At 36.4% G+C, this 13,291-nt stretch overlaps 1 protein-coding gene across 1 annotated transcript in view; it reads left to right on the forward strand.

Moving 5' to 3' along the window:
- Nucleotides 1-13,291, forward strand: part of LOC148834817 (wings apart-like protein homolog) — a 46,509-nt gene that overhangs the window by 5,304 nt on the left and 27,914 nt on the right. The gene's annotated exons all lie outside the window — the stretch shown is intronic.

Here is a 13,291-nt window from a genome sequence, read left to right on the forward strand (position 1 = left end):
TTGTGCTTGTAAAAATAAAACAAGATACTAACCTCATTGAAGGATTTCAGTAGCTGATTTATTGGCATTTCTAATTTAAATAAAAATGGGTCAACCATTTTAAAAACCTACTTCACAGTTTTGCTGTAGAAGTGGCTCGTTTATCATTTAATATATCAAAACTGTTAAGGAATACCTTTTTGATCGCTAGCATTTTAGTGATCTATATTTTGGAGACCTTTACTAATTTTTTAGAAATTTTTTACCTGTTTGAGCAACCTCAAGTCTGCAGGTGGAAGTTCAGAAGAAATTGTTTACCACTTGTATTTTCATACTTCAACATTGTCTCTCCACTGGATACAGGTGACTGGTTTTCTTCCCAGCATTGATGGATTGTTTTGAAGGGATGATGCATCCTTTCCTCACAATGTAAAAGAGAAGTGTGTATGAGTTCTTGATTGACAGCAGCAGAGATATAGAAGACAGTGAGTTCCTATGCTTCCGTGTTAATCCCTGCCTGAATAATGATTATGCTCAGAGCTAGGGTCTTTGGCATTGTTAAATTTGGTGTAATGTGTGTTGGGTTTCTAAAGTTTGTAAAATAAGTTAGTGAAAGTATTAAATTACAGCTCGAGTTATTTTCATGACATCTTTGTTGAGAATGAATAAGAAAATTGTCAGAAAGCATCTACCTAGTGCTGGTGGACCAAGGGAAAAAATGAGCAGTTTTTGCATTTCTGTCAAATTTAAGACTTTCACCTTGCAGATTTATCTGTACATCTGCTAGATGTCTGACTTTTTTATCTGCTTTTTAAAAAAGAGTTCAGGTGCATATGATTTGCAGGAATAACTAGTTAATCTTGTTTGTACTTTCATAGTTAAGCTAATGTTGTCATCTTATTGTGAAAAATGAAGTATAACAGTTTGGATTAAAAAAACATGGAAAGGGCTCTGTTCTTAAATTAATCTAAACTTTGACAAAATATTTTAAAAAAATGAAAACTTGGAGGAAAAATTAGATAAAATTAAGGAAATAATTTAATGAACTGCTGTAGGCTTACTGGTTAATTAGTAGCTATGGGCAAATACAGTAAAAAATTGAAACATCAAGTTCAGGTTTTATGCATTTTACATCTGACATTCCAAGGTAAATATTGTGGTTTAATGATGATAGAACTTAAAAATGCCTATTCTGTTGTTCTTCAGTTTGACATGCATATGTCAGTGGCAAAATGCTGTTGTGATTGGCAGGTCAGAGCTATTAATGAAATTGATATATCCTCTCCTACTCCCTAGACTGATGGTTATTTTAACCATTGATGCTGATTAGATACATCAATCCATTGTCCCAGCCATATTATCAAAAAAACTTGGTTAATTTCCAGGTGGTATTGCTACAGTGATGGTTTTGTGAGTATGTTGGAGATGAGACTGAGATATCTGGGTTCTCGGGTCATGAAAACAAAATTTCTTTGCTCATTACAAAAGCTGGCTAATTAAGTTACAACTAATTGTTTTTCTTAATCATATTTGAAATCCTACCTTTTTTCTGAACCTTTTTCATTATAAGCGTTTCTGTGCTGTATTGCCTTCCTGCCAATGAGCAACCCAGACTACTTGAAATAGGATGTTGGCCTGATGTGATCCTGTGCTGTATGTGAATAATGAGCACAGTTCCACAAGAAGACTTATTCTTATTACGGACAACTGTAATTCATAAACTAAAATGCAACCATCACACCTTTCTTTCTATTAGACTGCCTACAAGTGACAAAGTGGCTGCCAGTTTGTCCAGAGAGAATATCCATAATTTTAGATATTTGAGTAACATTCTATAGTTTTTTTTACTTGCTTAGTTACTAAAGTGTAATCTGGTGTAAAATAAGTTGCATAACCTCTTTGCTAGTGTTTACTTTTTGTAGTTTGCATCCCTGTTGTTGGTTAAAACATGCAGAATGTTTGTTAGCCCTTAGGAATAATATGGGGGGAAAAATGAGCATTTTTTTGCATTTCTGTCAAATTTAAGAATTTCACCTTGCAGATTTATCTGTACATCTGCTAGATGTTGGACTTTTTGATCTGCTTTTTTAAAACGAGATCAGATGCCATGAATGGCTCCTAAAATATGATCTGATCTTCATCTAAGTCATAATAATAAATAAAGACAAATTATTTAACAAACAATACACAACATTTTACATTGTCATATCTTTATTGAACTAATGGTTTAAACAATCAAGGTTATTGATGGAAAAAGTATGTGAACCTCTAGGATAATGATATCTTGAAAAGAGGGTAATTGGAGTCAAGTGTTCCAATCAATTCAGGTGTGAGTTTGACCTGCCCTGCCATATAAAAAAATCACAGTTTTGGTTACCTGCTCTTCACAACAGAAATCTGTTGAAGTGCAATATGGCCCGATCAAAAGAGATTTCAGAGAACCTCAGAAGAAGAGTTGTTGAAGCTCATAAGACTGGAAAGGGTTACAAAAGATTTCTAAAGACTTGGGCCTCCATCAGTCCACAGTCAGTGCTGAGTTTACAAATGGAAGAAATTCAGCACTGTTGCTACTCTCGGTAGAGTGGGCGTGCCGTACAATCCTCAAACAGGTGACAAAGAACCTTAGGGTGATGGCTAAGGATCTGCATACATCTCTTGCACTTAATGTCTGTGTTCATGAGTCTACCATGAGAAAAACCCTGAACAAGAGTGGTGTTCATGGGAGGTTACCACGGAGTAAACCACTGCTCTCCAAAAAAAAAACATTGCTGCCCATCTCAAGTTTGCTAAAGACCACCTGGATTTTCCACAGCAGTACTGGAACAATGTTCTGTGGACAGATGAGACAAATATTGAACTTTTTGGTAAATGTACACAGCGTTCTATTTGGAGAAACGCAAAACTGTACACCAAAACCTCATCCCAGCTGTGAAGCATGGTGGAGGGAGTATAATGGTGTGGGGCTGCTTTGATGCCTCAGGGCCTGGATGGCTTGCAATCACTGAGGGGCCAATGAATTACAAGTTATATCAGGAAATTCTACAGAAGAATGTCAGGGCATCTGTCTGTTATCTAAAACTCACAAAAAGATGTCATGCAACATGACAGTGATCCAAATCATAGGAGTAAATTCAACAACAGAGTGGCTCAAAAAGAAGAAATTCCATATTTTAGAATGGCCAAGTCAGAGTCCTGACCTCAATCCCATTGAAATGCTGTGGCATGATCTGGAGCAGGCCGTTCAAGCAAGACATCCCAGAAATATACATGAACTGAAAGTTTTGTATAGAGGAATGGGCCAAAATACCTCCTAACCGCTGCGCAGGTCTGATCAGCAGCTGCAGAAAGCATTTGGTTGAGGTTATTGCCAATAAAGGAGGTTCCACTAGTTACTATATATAAGGGTTCACATACCATTTCCATCAATGACCTTGATTGTTTAAACTATTTGTTCAGTAAAGGCATGGCAATGTAAAATGTTGTGTGTTTGTTAAATAAGACTGTCTTTATTATTATGACTTGGATGAAGATCAGATCACATTTTAGGAACTATTCATGCAGAAATCCATATAATACCTAAGGGTTCACAAACTATTTCTCACAACTGTAACTGAATGATCAGTTGTTGTCACTAAGAATGTATTAAAAAAAAACCTTTTTTAAAAAAGTCATTTTTCTAGGAATGTTTTTGATTTTTTAAGTTTAATTACCACTACTGCGTTGCAAGATGTTCACAATATGCAGCTGTCAGTCACAGTATTACATAAATTACACAAAGTTTTACATGCGTAACATCTGTTTCGCTAAATGAGCATTTGAAGGATCCTATGCAGTCTATTGGTGTCTGTGAAAATGGTGTTATTTATTGTCCGGTAGGTGAGACCATTGTAAAATGCATCTTTTTAACAGTTGTTAAATATGAATAATTAGTGTCTTTCCTCTTGTATGTTTTATCCAGTATCTAAACAATTTGTATTCTGTTTACTTGTCTGTGGTATCAAATCATGATTAGGAGAAAATACAGGATTGTCTTGTTTGGATAAGCATGCATGCAAGTTGTATTTGTGTCTCTTTCCAGCTGGGAGATGGTTAAATTGACCAGTAAGAATTTGAACCAAGTTTGCTATAAAGCCAATCAAAATAACCACATCTTCTAGCCTTCATCCCTGTCAAGGGGATTCGTTCTTTCCTTTCCACTCTCTCCTGCTAGAGGAAGCTGTTTTGGGACGGGTGCAAGCTCACTTTAGTTTTTTAGTTTAGTTCCTTAATAGTAAAAGGCCAACTGACAGTTTAGACTCAATGGATTAAGAATGGGAAATGGCTCGTGCTTATGCTCTATGACCTCAAAACAATTGATGAAAGACAAAAAGCCAATTTCTTGCCAACATTTCTTATTCAAGATCTTGAGTGTTCAGAAACTGAAGGGTTGTGCTTACATTTTAAATGTGTGCTGATCCTCTTTTCTATTTAAATTATAATGCATTGTTTTTCTCATTTATTTTAATTTTTTTGTGATACAAATCCCATTAAATTATTTTATAAATAATTTACAAATTCTGAATGTTTTTGACATTCACAGTTGTAGGCCTGTTTTGGTAAATGGATAAAACAACATTCCCATGTCTTCTAGTTTAAAATAGTGTACTGTGTACACAGTATATTAAGGAGTGCTATTTTGCAGCAAAATCAGTTGACTTATAGAAGTCAATGTCCCAATGTGTTAGAAAATTAACTAATTAAATTATCAAGTACTTATTCTGTTGAGTAAAGAACATGATCCTGTATTTGATTCTGCACACAATGAGTATATGTAAGCCCACCAGAGCATTAAAAGCCCTGACATTTGTTTTGAGGGCTGGTTATGAAATAATAGCTACCCTTATTTTGATCCAGTTAGAAGAAGCTCCTTCGGAGAGTGAGCAAATGTTTTTTTTTTTCTGTAATATTTGTGTAGCTTAATTAGGCGTAGTACATGTTCACAGAAAAACATGGCAAAGATGTTTTTAATAAACTGTTTTGTTTACTGTATTTGATTATGTCATGTTAGAATCTGAATAATGATCTCTTTGGGAAAAATCTTGGTTTGTCCCTGTTTGTGTGTTTTGATTGTTAGAAATGAGCTTTAAATATATTTAAAATTAAGGTTATGGCTACTTTAAACATCAGGCATTTGAGTAAATTGAATCATTTTGATGACTATTTAGAAATTAACTTAAACTGTTGTCTGGATGGGCCAAAGTCCAAATTCCTGAACACTGTTAATGATATCCAATATCTGTCCCCTTGCTATGCCACCTGTCCAGTGGAAAAAAGTGTGCTGACTTGGACTTCCCTGTCCAATGTTCTCACTGAATATTATCGAGCTAGAAAGGGCTGTCTCTTCCTTTTTATTAAGCAAATAATAACAGTGTTTATGTTATACTAAGTGGAAGATTAGAGTTCATTTGCTCTTAAGTACTTCAAGTGTAGCTACAGAGGAACAAATAAAGGTTTATTCTATGCAGAGAAGAAAAGAAACACAATGTTTTGGCTGTGGAGCTACAGATGCCAACTTAATTCAACTACCTTTCATCATCCTTGTCTGTTTTTTTCATGTTTATGTAAGTGTAATTTTTAAATCTGTTTACATTAATATACACTATATCAAGCAAGAGAGAGCAGGTCAGCTCTATTTGCTCTTTTTCAATAAGTTGTGACCAGCTACTATTTTGTTTTTTACTCTCCAAAACATGGTGATGGCATAATTGCAGTAAGAGGGACTGGTTAGTGTCCATGGGTAGAATCTGTTTTTTAATAATACACATTTTTGTAATGTGCATTGTATATCCTAGTTCAGTGGTTCTCAAACTTTTTGGACCAAGTACCACCCCTAATCCAACCAAAGCATCCAAGTACCACCTACAAGTCATCATCTCATAGGAACCCCAGAAATTCTCAATGACCAACATGAGCACGAGTGCAAATACACTCACACATACATATAATAAATATTATAATAATAAACTTCGTAGTGCCTTTAAAGGTGGCTTCTCAAAATGTTTTACAGAAAAAAAAAACAGTAACAACAACAAATAAAAATAATAAAAAAGCACCATTTCAGTGAGAGGGGTGAGCCTGTTTAGTCGAGCAAAGCAGATGTGAATTGATTTTTCGAGCCTTGATACAATTCACAACAGAGTCTAACAGATTTTAAATCGTCAGGCATTTTCTTGACGGCAAAGGTCTCGCGGTGGATGTTGCAATGCATCCACTCATTTCTGGAGCAACCTCTCTAATTCGTGCAACTACACCGTTATGTCGGCTTGTCATTGCTCTAGCACAGTCTGTACAAACTCCGACACATTTTATCCAGTCGATGCCATTCTCTTCGATAAATTCATTCAGAAGCTGAAATATGTGCTCTTCTGTAGTTCCTGTTGGTAGCGGTTTACAGAACAGAAAGTCCTCACGGGACATACCCTCAAACCCGTATCTAACGTAAACGAGCAAATTGGCCAAATCGACTACTGACTCATCTAATTGCAGTGAAAAATATCTGCTCATCTTAACGCGCTCTATCAGCGTACTTTCGATATAATACTTCATTTCAATAATTCTATTAATGACTGTGTCTTTCGGGGGGGGGGACAGCAAGTTGAGCTGTTCTGCACCTTTTTCTCCACACCTAATAGTGTGGCTAACCTGCTTTAGCAATCCGCAAGTTTGTATTTTTCCACGTTTCCGTTTTTAAGTTTTTATTTCATGTGCATGGGAGCGAAACAGAGACGCTCGGTGTATTTTTCTCAAATTAACATAGAACAGTTCTTAAATAATTTTCTGTTATCTATCACGCTTTCCTGTGCTCACAAGATTACCAGCGTTCGTAGCACGTATTTCTATGCATTCCTGTGTTTACAACGTTGGCATTGTTCCAAAATCACGCACATTCTCTTACCTCCCTATTTGCTGGAGATACAGTAGCTTTTTTTAAATACAATTGGTCACTTGCGTCCGTAGCACGCATTTCTATAGAGTGGTATAGAATTACAGAATATCTCGTGTCCACTGAAGTATCAGCGTGCACTGTATCGTAGTACGTAGGCTGCGTATTCGACACGTCTTAAAATACAAAATATGAAAACCCGTCCCGATTTTTCAGCGCACACAACACAGTTCCAGGGTCATTTGGCGTACCACTGCAGGTACGCGTACCACAGTTTGAGAACCACTGTCCTAGTTCATTTGTAAGTTATAATTGCACTAAATGAACTACACTGCAGAAATTACTTAACAGACGTATCTGTCAGTTTTTAATTTTGCACCCAATTTTGAAGTACTGTCCATATACGTGGACAAACGCTCTTAGAAGTCAGAAAATTCACCCAATGCAATTATTTACAGAATGTCATGCACATGACAGTATGTCAGAAATCTACAAAATGATTTACAATTCAAAAATAAGTAGATATTTTTAAGTTATTTTGTAAAATGTGACATTTCAGTATGCTGTTTTGGATATAAGGTGGTTCAAAATTGCTTGGGAGTGTTTCTATGGTTACTCTTGGAAGCTAGATCACATTTTTAAGCATGTGTGGTGAGATAAAGGTTTGTTAACAAGAGCTTAATTTGTAATCAAGGGAATTCTGCAGTGATCTGTAACAGGAGCTAACATCAGAGCAGAAGTACAACATGCTGCTGCTGCTGTAACCAGCTATCAACCCCTGAGCTAATAAAGACCAAAGGTGCACAGACCAGTGGTTAATTTCACCTGAAGGAGAGGCAGCCTGCCATAAAAAGTGTTTATCGGTTTAGGTAGAAAATTAATATCCCTGGTTCACAAAATGTAATAAAGACTGAATTTTTTTTGTGAAACCTATAGCTCAGCTCAACAAGATGGATCTTTAACTTCCAGCCTCTTAAGTATATTGTAAATAATTAAATGCTTTTCAGTTACCAAACTGGAACATAAGAAAAGTTTAGGTGACAACAAATCAAGCTTGCATTGCGCAGCAGTTGGCACTCTAAGCTATTTTTATTTTTTTGTTGAAACACATGCAAGACATGCATTAACATTGTAAAGATGGTACCCCTTTCAGCTTCAGTGTCCTTTATATAATGGAAGGTTGCTGCAAAGATGGTTGTTTTCATTTTTGTATTAATTTCTGTTAAACGATTAACCACTTTATCCAAGGGTTATCCCTGGATGTTTTTTTTTTAAGTGAAAGAAGGAAATGTCTTTGTTCATCTTCTGATCCTCTTAGGCAAAAATAAGTCGGCACCTGTGCCAATTTGTAACTGGAAATCTGCTGCAATGTCATAAGTGACATAAATGTGAAGCAGAAATCCCAAAATCCCTTTATATATTGCCCCTGAAATGCAGCAGATTATGCATTGGTTGAACAACATCTTCCCTCAAATGACCCCATAGCCATGCATTTCAGAAAGTAAAATGTGAGTAAAAAACAGATCTAGGAAGTGTGTATTAAGAATGAACAAATGGGAGGGGGGGGATTCCCTGAGTGGAGTTTGATTCAAGCATTTGCTACATATGTGGGCGCATGGAGACTGTATATAGCAGTGCTGGGGCCTTGGGCTCGATTCTTGGGGATCTACAGTGCCCTCCAATATTATTGGCACCCTTGGTAAAGATGAGCAAAAAAGGCTATGAAAAATGTCTGTTGTTTATTAGCTTGATCTTACACTGAAAATATGAGAGAAATCTAACCTTTCAATGAGGTAAAATTATTCAAAGAAAAAATCCTTATATAAAATATAAAGGGATCTGAGACCATTCCTCTATACAAAATCTGTCCAGATCCTTCAGAGTCCTTGGCCCTCGCTTGTGGACTCTCCTCTTAAGCTCATCCCACAGGTTTTCAATGGGGTTTAGGTCAGGAGACTGGGATGGCCACTGCAAAAGCTTGATTCTGTGGTCAGTGAACCATTCTTGTGTGGATCTGAAGGTATGCTTTGGATCGTTGTCTTGCTGGAAGATCCAGCCACAACCCAGTCTTAGCCTCCTGGCAGAGGCAGCCAGATTTTTATCTAAAATCTCCTGGTATTTGATGGAGTCCATGATGCAATGTATCCTAACAAGATTCCCAGTGCCTTTGGGGAAAGAAAATACAGCCCCACACCATCACAGTGTTTGTTGCCAAAAAGCTCTATTTTTGTCTCATCTGACCATAGAACCTGGTTCCAATCAAAATTCTAGTGATGTTTAGGGAACTCCAGGTGCTTATGTTTGTGGTTTGACTACAGCAAAGGATTTCTTCTGGCAAGCCTTCCCAGTAGTTTGTTGGCATGGAGGTGACATCGAATTGTAGTTTTGGAGACTTGGTGACCCCTGGATGCAACCAACTCCTGCCATTGTCCAGCTGTGATCCTTGAAGAAAGTTTTGCCTCTTGATCCATCTTTGTCACTGTGCATGGGGGCAAAATACACTTGCGTCCTCTTCCAGACAGGTTCATCACAGCTCACAGCTGTTTGAAACTTCTTAATGATTGCCCTAATAGTGGAGATGGGTATTTTCAGGTGTGAAACTATTTTTTGTATAGCCATTGCCTGATTTATGAAGGTCAGCAACCTTTTGTTTCATTTCATTTGTGTATTCTCTGATCTTCCCATGTTGATGGATGCTTAAGAGTGTTTGGCCTGCCCGTCACCTGATATTTATACCCCAGTGAAACAGGAAGTTTTCATGGATGACCACTTAAGAGCTCCTAAAGACTCAAGTGTTCTTAAAGAAGGTAAAATATGAATGAGAATATGTCAATTAGTTTTCGTTCATAGGAATTTCTAGGGGTGCCAATAATTGTGACACGTGTTTTTGAGAAAAATGTTTTTGTTATAAGGATTTTTTTTCTTTGAAATATTTAACTCGCTGAAAGGTTAGATTTCTCTCAGTTTCTCTGTAAGATCAAGCTGATAAACAACAAAGACATTTTTCCATTGTCTGTTTTGCTCATCTTTAACAAGGGTGCCAATAATTCTGGATGGCACTGTATTTATACGGAATTTGCATGTTTTCCCCTTGTTAATGTGGGTTTCCTCTGGGTGCTCTAGTTTCTTCTCAAAGTCCAAAGAAATAGTGGTTGGTTTATTAAAAATAAAAGAAAATACAATCTACATTTACATCTTGCTGGCTAAAACCTCTCGCTTTATACCATACTAATAGATTTTTTTTTTTACATTTAGTTAGGAATACAAGACAAGTAGGATATTTGTGTAATCGATCAAATTAAACTATTCATTTACTTTTATCCACCAAATCCAGGTTCTGAATAATGTGAAATATCATGAGATATGTCCGCACTAATATTTTTGTTGTAGTGCTGCTATTAAGCCACAGATCTCGCACATGAATATTTCTGCCTTTCTGATACTTTTTAAAACATTTTTGCTTGAAAACAGTTTGAAAACTAAAATTTACATATTTCTTCATTTTGAACGTTTATATGCAAAAATCTAAATTGTGCAAGACACTTAAATGTATCTTTCATGGGTTCATTACCTGATTAATTATTGGACCCCCTAAATATTTAACTAGGTGCTCGTTTTCTGCACTCTACTGTCACTGCACTGAGTAAGCCCACCTTTCTAACATACGATTGGACAACACTGGAGAAATGCTGTTTTTCTATTGGCAAAATGTCCATTTTGACTTCTGCAAAGCCCTTCAGTCAAAGGATAAGTACCGATGTCGGATCTGAGGAAGCGAACACTTTATAGTTAATGAGCTCTTTTCTATGCAAAAATAAACAGAAACTGGTGCCCTAGCATGAAGTGTTTTTTGCTTTGCAGGATAAAAAAAAAGTCTGGATGCCATTCTCTCTTGTACTGTTTGTTACTCCTGAAATGGCACCTGTAATCTGGGTACAAATGCAGCAGAGACCTCTAGGTGGAGTGGATTGGGCATTGCAGTTGGTCAGTGTAGTGGAGAAGTATGAAAATAATGGGGGTTGTCATGTTTTCCACAAGAACAGTTGAGATAGGTTTTGCCGTCTTCATCTCCCAATCCCAGTGTCCCAAAGGTAGAAACAATACAGGAATTATTTTTTTTAACATTCCAAGTACCTTGTTCTGCTTAGTTCCTTTTGATAAACCCATGATGCAGATGTTATGACAGGAGCAGTCCTACACTATGGTAGTTTTAAATTCAATGCACTCCCATTGCACTGTGTGAGTATTTGTGTTCCTTGTTCATCCTTGACCATGACTATTTTCAAAATCATTTTGACCAATTGACATCTGAGTTTGTTGATGCTTATCTCAGCAATCTGTGGGCTCGCTGCCACCATCTCAGTTTTGAATGCTCCATTCAGTGCATGAACAGATAGACTATTTTAGGTAACTCAGGAGATTTTAATTCTCACCAGTTAAGACCTGAGAGAAGTTAGTCTTTTTTCCAGTCCCTGACATCTCAAACAGCGTGCCATCACAAAAATGACAGAGGGAAGCTAAAAAACAAAGGCTGGCAGGCAGCAGTAGCTCTAGACCTGAGCAACAATTGTAATATGCTGATGGCTGAAACCTGTATCCTGAGATTTGTTCTTTGTTCTTACATGTCATAAATCATTTAATATGAGTAGTTGGAAATCTACTTTCTGAATCTTTTTTTAAAATTTATTGAGCATTAAATGTAATAAAATAAGGTGATCACTAGTTTCTCTGCTTAGGAATCACATTCTTAGATTGTGGATAGGCTGCCAGTAAGTGTTGCATTTCAAATAACCTAAAATGATAATAGAAAGCTTTTGAAAATGGCAAAGTAGTGTTGAAAAGCAGGGAAATTAATGGTCTTTCTGAAGGTGCTATGGATGACGCAGTAGTGTGAAAATTGTCAGTATGTTGCTGTTCTTGCAGATGGGGCTTGGTGCTGTATGCCTCCGCCACATAATGATCTTGTAAACTGAGTAACATGCATACTCTTTTCAAATGTGTTTAAATCAGCCTACACCCATCTTGCTTCAGTGTTGTAAAAATGTGGTTAGGAGCTTAAGTGCTTTTATCTGTGATAAATAAAAGCAAAAACAGAAATGTATGTGTGCCTATCTACGAGATGCAGAATCTGGTATGGTGTTTCTGTGCTGGCGTAACGTAGGCTGCGTTAGAAAGAAAAAAATTCTCTCAGTGTTGTTAAAAGCACTGTGTATGCCGCCAAAACATTTAATCATTTAACTTCTGTATCTTTTTTTTCTGTGTGACATAATCTTGATTCTCAAGTACTTTTAGGAGAGCTCACTTGATGCTTTTTGTAGGATGGTTTAAATTAAAACCTTGCTGATAAAACCATTGTAAAATAGTTTGAACTTTTCATTTTCAAAAGATTGCTATGGTGTGCTCAATTTAATATCTTGTGTATAGTTTAGAGTAGACCTCTGTTCTTCTGAGTTTTTGTTTATATGATATTGATAAAACTTCATGAAAGAAAATACAGTACATTAAAAATTAAATTGTATATGCTTGTTTCTCACCTGTTTTGAGATGTTTAGAGAAGTGAAGCGTGATACCTTTCTTGTTTTATATAAGCTTAAAAGAGACATTTATTTTTGCTGTATACAAGCGTTGCTTTCAGATCCTCTTTCAAAGTAAGAATAATGGCGAGTCTCACTAGGAGTACCAAGTGGGTGTGATTTTCTTGACTTTATGGTTGTGCAACAGGCATGACTTGAGGCAACAGGCTTGGTGCTTTTTTGCAATGTCGTTTTTGTAAAACAGTGATTTAATCAAATCAACTTCTGTGACTCAGCCTAATTCCACATCTGTTAAAATTAATATGGATACAAACCGTGCTTTATGGGTTTATGTAAAAACAGCACTTTAATATTAACCTTTGAATGGTAGACAGAGCCGGGAAAATTAATTGCTTTTCATGTTTGGACTATAAATTTAAACGAGTGTTATGTGCTTATTGCCGTCTCCTCATTTTAATTGTAAATATCACAGGTTTATTCAGAGTGGATACTCTAAACTTTGTGGTGCTAAGATTTTACTGTGTGCAAGAAATCTTGTCTCGCACCAAATGCGATATTCTGGCCTTGATTTTTCAGCTTGTGGTCTTGAGTGAAGCACACTAAAATTAGAGGTTCCAAACCTCTGTTTTTGTAAACGGATAAAATGCAGGTTCAGCTGTGTGCTCTTCATAAGTCTTTCTTTTAACCACTAATAGAGGGGTTTGCCACTTGCTCTTGAGTTTGTCTGCTTCTGACAGTTAATTAAATAAAAAAAAGTTCTAATTTTTGTGTTCAGGTAATAAACATGATTACGTAGGAATTTTTGTTACATTGCAGTATACCATCATACAGAGCAAACATTTGATTAACGTATCTG

This window comes from Atractosteus spatula, chromosome 5 (assembly GCF_055471065.1).
Source record: "Atractosteus spatula isolate fAtrSpa1 chromosome 5, fAtrSpa1.hap1, whole genome shotgun sequence".
NCBI lineage: Eukaryota > Metazoa > Chordata > Actinopteri > Semionotiformes > Lepisosteidae > Atractosteus > Atractosteus spatula.